Below are 8,407 nucleotides of genomic sequence, written 5' to 3'. Positions count from 1 at the left end.
ACTGCCATTCGCGGGGCTGGGTTTTGGCACTACACCCCCTCTCTCTACACCCCTCAGCTTATCCTTCCACAGTGACAAACCAATTTCTCTTTCCTCACTCCATAAAGTCAACACTGGAAGCCATCGTCAAGTGTCCACCTACTCTCTCCACAACCTCTCATCCAAAGACGTCAGCACACAATTGTGTCTCCCCCTTCCTTGCCCACTTGCCGGGGCACCTACAAGATGTTTGGGGCAGCCGGCTTGTGTCCATAGCGAGAGCTATACCGAGATCATCCAGCGCTCTTGGCAAAACCACCAAAGTTGCAGTCTTTCTCTCCTGTTTCTGAATGGTGTGTAGTAAATGCGGAAATGTAAACTGTTGTTGTTGTTGTGGTCTTCAGTCTAGAGACTGGTTTGATGCAGCTGTCCATGCTACTCTATCCTGTACAAGCCTCTTTATCTCAAAATAACTACTGCAACCTACATCCTTCTGAATCTGCTCAGTGTATTCATGCACTGTTTATTGACCATGTTTCACTTCCATACATGGCTACACTCCTTAAAAATACATTCAGAAAAGACTTCCTGACACTTAAATCTATACTCGACATAACAAGTTCCTCTTCTTCAGAAATGCTTTCCTAGCCATTGCCAGTCTACATTTTATATCCTCTCTACTTTGACTATCATCAGTTATTTTGCTCCCCAAACAGCAAAACTCATTTAATCCTTTAATTGTCTCAATTCCTAATTTAATACCCTCAGTATCACGTGATTTAATTCGACTGCCTTCCATTATCTTCATTTTGCTTTTGTTGATGTTCATATTATAACCTCCTTTCAAGACACTGACCATTCAGCTCAACTGATCTTCCAGGTCCTTTGCTACCTGTGACAGAATTACACCCAATGTTTTTATTTCTTCTCCATGAATTTTAATTCCTATTCCAAATTTTTCTTTTGTTTCCTTTATTGCTTGCTCAATATACAGATTGAATAACGTTGAGGATAGGCCACAACCCTGCCTCAGTCCCTTCTCAATCACTGCTTCCCTTTCATGCTCCTCGACTCTTATAACTCCCATCTGGTTACTGTACAGATTGTAAATAGCCTTTCGCTCCCTGTGTTTTACACCTGCCACATTCAGAGTTTGAAAGATAGTATTCCAGACGAACGTCAGCCGAAGAACCTGAGACAGAAGCCAATAGACAGTTTGTCAACAAGTGGCCACAAAAGCCTCAATAATTTTGTATTCCAGGCAACATTGTCAAAAGCTTTTTCTAAGTCTACAAATGCCAGAAACATAGGTTAGCTTTTCCTTAACCTATTTTCTAAGATAAGTCGTAGGGTCAGTATTGCCTCGCGTGTTTCAACATTTCTGTGAAATCCAAACTGATCATCCCCAAAGTCGGCTTCTACTAGTTTTTCCTTTCGTTTGTGAAGGATACGTGTTAGTATTTTGCAACCATGACGTATTAAACTGATAGTTCGGTAATTTTTACACCTGTCAACATCTGCTTTCTTTGGGATTGGAATTATTATATTCTTCTTGAAGTCTGCAGCTATTTCGCATGTGTCATACATCTTTGTCACCAGATGGAAGAGTTTTGTCATGGCTGGCTCTCCCAAGGCTATCACTAGTTCTAATGGAATGTTGTCTATTCCTGGGGCCTTGTTTCGACTTAGGTCTTTCTGTGCTCTGTCAAATTCTTCAAGCAGTGTCATATCTCCCATTTCATCTTGATCTACATTCTCTTACATTTCCTTCCATTTCCATAATATTGCCCTCAAGTACATCGCCCTTGAATAGAGCTTCTATGTACTCCTTCCACCTTTCTGCTTTCCCTTCTTTGCTTAGGACTGGATTTCCATCTGGGCTCTTGATATTCATACAGGTGGTTCTTTTTTCTGCAAAGATCTCTTTAATTTTCCTCTAGGCAGTATCTATCTTACCACTGGTGATATATGCTTCTTCATCCTTACATTTGTCCTCTAACCATCCCTGCTTAGCCATTTGGTAGTTCCTGCCGATCTCATTTTTTAGACGTTTCTATTCCTTTTCTTCTACTTCATTTACTGCACTTTTATATTTTCTTCTTTCATCAGTTAAATTCCGTATCTCTTCTGTTACCCAAGGATTTCTACTAGCCCTCGTCTTTTCACCTACTTGATCCTCTGCTGCCTTCACCATTTCATCCCTCAAAGCTTGATTCTTCTTCTACTGTGTTTCTTTCCCCTGTTCTTGTCAATCGTTCCCTATTGCTTTCTTTGAAACACTCTACAACCTCTGGAAATGTCTTACAATTTAAAACCTGGTTCCTAAATCTCTGTCTTAGCATTATATAATCTATATGAGATCTTCCAGTGTCTCCAGGCCTCTTCCACATATACAACGTTCTTCCATGATTCTTAAACCAAGTGGTAGCTATGATTAAGTTATGCTCAATGCAAAATTCTACCAGGTGGCTTTCTCTTTTATTTCTTACCCTCATTCCATATTCACCTACTACGTTTCCTTCTCTCCCCTTTCCTACAATCGATTTCCAGTCCCCCATGACTATTCAGTTTTCGTCTCCCTTAACTATCTGAATAATTTCTTTTATCGCATCATACATTTCTTCAGTCTCTTCATCATCTGCAGAGCTAGTTGGCATATAAACTTGTACTACTGTGGTAGGTGTGGCTTCATGTCTGTCTTGGCTACAATAAGGCTTTCACTATGCTGTACATAGTAGCTCATCCATGTTCCTGTTTTTTATTCATTATTCAGCCTGTTCCTGTGTTACCCATATTTGATTTTGTATTTACGAGGGCCCTATATGCACCTGACCAGAAGTCTTGTTCCTTCTGCCACCGAACTTCAGTAATTCCCATTGTATATAGCTTTAACCTATCCATTTCCCTTTTTCAATTTTCTAACCTCCCGATTAAGGTATCTGAGATTCCACACTCCAATCCATAGAACGCCAGTTTTATTTCTCCTGGTAACGACATCCTCCTGAATAGTCCCCACCTGGAGATCTGAATGGGGGACTATTTTACCTCCAGAATATTTTACACAAGAGGACGCCATCATCATTCAACCATACAGTAACACTGCATGCCCTGAGGAAAAATTACGGCTGTAGTTACCCCTTGCTTTCAGCTATTGCAATTCCAGCACAGCAAGGCCGTTTTGGTTGATCCATTCAGATTGTTGCCCTTGCAACTATTAAAAAGGCTGCTGCCCCTCTTCAGGAACAACACTTTGTCTGACCTTTCAACAGATACCCCTCTGCTGTGGTTGCACCTATGGTATCTGTATTGCTGAGGCGTACAAGCCTCCCCACCAATGGCAAAGTCCATGGTCCATGGGTGACAATATTACCAAATGCATCCAAACAGCACCAAGGCAGGGGCGCCCATCCCCAAGAAAATGATTTAAAAGTCGGTTTTATGCAAGTTTTTATGGCTACTTACAAGTCGCCATCCGTCTTTCAAAATGCTAAAAATAGTCTGTGCCCACAGATCCATGTCCATTCCTACAACATATCATATGGGTGCCCTTGGACCAATGTACTGTTATTCTTTTCTTGGCTGCCGAAGGACAGACACTGGTAGACATCTATTGGCGAATGAAGAATGTGTATGGAGCAGCATGTCTGTCGAAAACCACGATTGTGGAATGACGAGCCAAGTTCCGTGCCGGTAGCACGTCCCCATATCGCAAATGTCGTAATACAGAAGCTATGTCAACTCGATTGGGAGACACTCGAGCACCCTCCCTACAGTGCTCATCTCTCCCAATCTGTGCTGTGCTGGAATTGCAATAGCTGAAAGCAAGCGTTGCACTACACATCACGGGCTGCTACCCTGGTAGCTAACTATGCATGGGGTGTGCTCAGGTGTCTCCTAAATTACGAAACCCTTCATCCAGTACAGATAATGATAGCTGAAGGAGACCCCAAAATACTTCTGTCAGAGCCAAAAGCTGAGTGTACAGATGGGACTACTAAAATCTTAATGCTCAGCTACCAAAGCATTTGCAATAAACTACCAGAATACAAAGAGCTCCTAAAATGCAGTGAAGCTCACGTAATGCTGGGTACAAAAATCAGGGTAAAACCTTAATTTGGCAGCGGTGAAAGTTTTTGTGTGAATCTAAAAGCATATCAACAGGGTTGCCTAATGGGAAATGAAGATTGTGTAGTTATTGCTGTAGACAAGAAATACAAATCTGTCAAGACAGGAATTGAAGCTATATGTAAGTTTCTTTGTACAGGATTATGTACCAGAGTTGGGAACAAATTTATAGTTGGATCCTTTCATTCTGTCATTATTGTATGAAACATTAATCATCAAGCAATCAACTGGGATAGATACAGTGAAACATTATTAAATGATTTCTCTGAAAACTACCTAGAACAGGTAGTATGGAAGGCCACTTCTTACTGAAATAGATAATGCCAACAAAATTACCTCACCGCTTTGAGAATGTTATGTTGAAACTAGTATTAGTGACCAACAGGCAGCTGTAGCAACAATGACTACCGCAGCACAAAGGGCAACTGAAACAAGTATAAAGAGATACATGTCAGTAAACCAGATAAAGAAGTAATAGTGTCATATGTCAGTGAGGAACTTGAAACATTTAGCTCCGAACAGGAGAAAGTAGTGAAACTATGGTTCAAATTTAGGTGAATACCTGAACAAACTCTGGATGCGAGGGCCATACTGAAAGTAATGAGCAACATTTATTAAAATTTTTAATATGTGTGTTTCAGACAAACCAGTTACATCACCTTAATCTATACACTTTCTATCACTTTTCCACACAGACTCCATTTCTTTGCGCACATTTTTCTCATCATTCTGAAAGTTTGAAAATACCCTTACAACCGAACATGCCCCAGCTTCCCAAAGACACTGATGCTCTACTTTCTGAACATTTTTCACCATCTCGAAGCACTGGCCTCACATCTTTTCCTTAACATAAGGGAAAAGATTGTAGTTGGACGATGTTGACTCCGGATTGTAAGGAGATTATGGAAGAGTTTCCCACTTAAATGCCCAGATCTTCTCCATAGTGACATGAGCTGTGTGAGGACGCACATTATCCTGTTACAGATTGATTTTCTTCCCATGGCATTTATTGCACAATGCACAATGGAGTTTCAGAAATGACTGAATGTAGTGGGTAACATTTAAGATTTGTCCAGCCTCAAGAAATTCAATCAGAATGAAACTCAGTGCATCCCAAAAGACAGTGCCCATTACTTTCCAACAGATGCCACTATCTTCACTTTCTTGTTCGATGGCGAGCCCAAATGGTGGCATTCCATATTCTGGCGTTTTGTTTCAGGTACCTAATGATGGAATCAGCTTTCATAACCTGTCACAATATTCATGAAAAAATCATCATCTTCATTTTGAAATCTCTGAGGAAAGTTTTGTGTGATGGGTCTTCTCTGAAGTTTTTTGTCTTTAGTCACTAAATATGGGGGCCAACGTGCGCAAAATTTTGGGCAGCATAAACTTTGAATCATTTCTTGCATACATTGTATCCTACAGCAACTTTAGCATCGACTTCATTCACTGTGACACGATTGTCTAATCTAATGAGCTAATCAACTCTTTCCTTGCTGCATTTTGTGGAGGCAGTTCGAGGGTGTCTGCTATGAGGCTCGTCTAGAATAATCGTCTTTTCATCTTTGAAATGTTTCACTCATCTCCAAACACTGCTGGCGCCCATACAGCCATTTCCATAGGCATACTGAAGTCTTCAGTGAATTTCAGCAGTATGTTTTCCCTCTTTAATGAGAAATTCAATGAAAGTAGGATATCGAAACGAAATATTTATGTCGGTCATTTTCCAAATACTGCTTATAATCACGTGACAGACACAAGTGACGTCACAGTACGGCAATATGTGGTGTCAAGTCTGTATATTACGAGCCTGCAGTAGTTTTTGTTACACTATTGGAATTGGAACTTTAACAATGTGTTCCTGACAACTTCCGATATGGCTCTCACAGGTAAGTACGTAGTAGAGCAGTTCATGATGAAGGAGCCCCTCCATGTTACCAGTAAACAGACTGTACAGCAACTTATGCAGAAACAGTGACTACTGCACAATAAATTTAAAACACAGTAGAAGGCTACAGACAGAGAAATACAAACAGAGACGTGTACGTCTGTTAAAAGATCAATGTGTGAATCCTTCAGTGTCTGCCATATCAAAATGTTGTTAACGATCTCACAAAATCCAAAGAAATTCTTGTCATATGTAAAGTCTGCTATGACATAACGATTGTGTTTCAGACATTCGTGAGTGGTACAATAGCTGAAATTGAAACAGCATATTAAAAGAGAGAAACTGAACTCTTTTTCCGAATGGTCGTTTATGAAGGAAAATACAGCAATACTGTCCCAGTTTAATTCTACACCACTACAAAGGTGAGTGGTATAAACTATTCATATCAGTTCCATGAGAACCATTAGAGATAGTTAAAATTAACAAAGCTCGAGGGCCTGATTAAAAATTCCATACATGTGCCTGAGTTATCTGGTCTTTCACCCATAATATTGAGTAGATCACTCAAACAAAAAGTTTTACCGGGTAGTTGGAAGAAAGCATAGGTAATACTCATCCACAAGAAAGTGGCAGAAGTAATCGATAAAATACCATCCAATACTTCTGACGTTCTAACCTCCCATGCCTTCAATACCTCTTAAAAGATTTTTATGAAGCAATTTGCATATCATAAAATTCTTCTGTAACAACATGCACATAAAATTTTGCTTGAAGCATGAGGAGTAGTTAGAACAGATGATAAGTATTTAATCGAGATAAGTGAAAAGTCTTCTACTTAATGGTAAAAGCTTCTGCACATACTGTTCCTGATGTCTGAGTGTTCTAGGGGATAATTCCTTATTCTAATAAGTTCTTATGTTGTAATAACATGATATAAATGCAATGTTCCAGGTTGTCCTTATCCCCATGGATTTTATTCTAATAAATGAAAAGCACCAGTTTGTTTTTGTTCTAGTCTTTTCTATTCTGTTCTATAGTTTTTTATTCTCCTTAAAACAGTTTCCACACCATTCAATTATTTCACCCAGTTTCATTTTCTACACAGCACAGGCAAACATAACCTAAGCCTTATGTCTGCATGGATTCCAGAATGGAATTGCCACAAAAAATACAAATGGTAAGAGGTAACTATTGGTGCTCTTGAATATTTGAGAGTTCTACATTTCAATTTTTTATATAACTTGCTATCATTCATAATTAATGTAAGCATATTAAACATGTCGTAGTCAGATAATTTTAATAAAAGTAACATTAAATGAATAAGTAATAATTTTTATTTGAATGGCGCTATCGCCAACTTTCTCCAAACTAATGCACAAAAATATTTCAGCTTTAATTACATCATATTACTGACAACGGTGGGCTATAATTTCTTCTGTTATCGATTAAGAATGATAGTAATAAAATTGTACTGTACAGTTTTACAATAACTGTTAGCTTGTTCAGATTGTATATTAGTGATCTGACAGATGATATTAATATTAACCTCAGATTTTTTGCAAATGATGCAACAGGACCACAGAGGTTCTGAAAGATCTGAATTGGCAGATACTGTCTCACAAAGGTCTACATACAAAGTTTCAAAAACCTGTATTAATAAAATACAAACCTCTCACTACCGCTCCAGTATGGATGGCGATGGCAAGGTTAGTCTTATTACAGCACTCACAAGGCATTTAAGGAATCATTCTTCCCACATTCCATACATAAATGGAAGGAGCAGAAATTTTGGCACCAGTGTGTGGTACGATGGGAAGTACCTTCTGCCATGTTCCTCACAGTGGTTTGCAGAAAATAGATGCAAAAGTAGATGTGGAGTGTTCACGATTTTGTTTGGTGATCGGCTCCATATGGTCTTCCTTCCATATACTACACAACTGGGTTAAGACATTTTTGTTTCTTCATGTTTGTGACTTAGTGCTGAGTAGGCGCAAAACAGATGGGGTAGAGGAAGGCTGCTGTTTCGATCTTGCATGGCTGTGGATCTACATCAACATCTGTACTCAACGAACCGCCATGAAGAGCATGGCAGAGGGAATGTCCATTGTATCAATTATTAGAGCCTTTGTCTGTTACATTCACGTATTGGGAACAGAAAAAGTGATTGTTTAAATGTCTCTGTGTGTGCTGTAATTAACCTAATCTTGTTCTCACAATCCCAATTGGAGCGATATGGGGTTGAAACTTCCTGGCAGATTAAAACTGTGTGCCCGACCGGGACTCGAACTCGGGACCTTTGCCTTTCGCGGGCAAGTGCTCTACCAACTGAGCTACCGAAGCACGACTCACGCCCGGTACTCACAGCTTTACTTCTGCCAGTACCTCGTCTCCTACCTTCCAAACTTTACAGAA

This window comes from Schistocerca piceifrons, chromosome X (assembly GCF_021461385.2).
Source record: "Schistocerca piceifrons isolate TAMUIC-IGC-003096 chromosome X, iqSchPice1.1, whole genome shotgun sequence".
Classification (NCBI taxonomy): Eukaryota; Metazoa; Arthropoda; class Insecta; order Orthoptera; family Acrididae; genus Schistocerca; species Schistocerca piceifrons.
Note: the sequence above shows the minus strand (reverse complement) of the source record.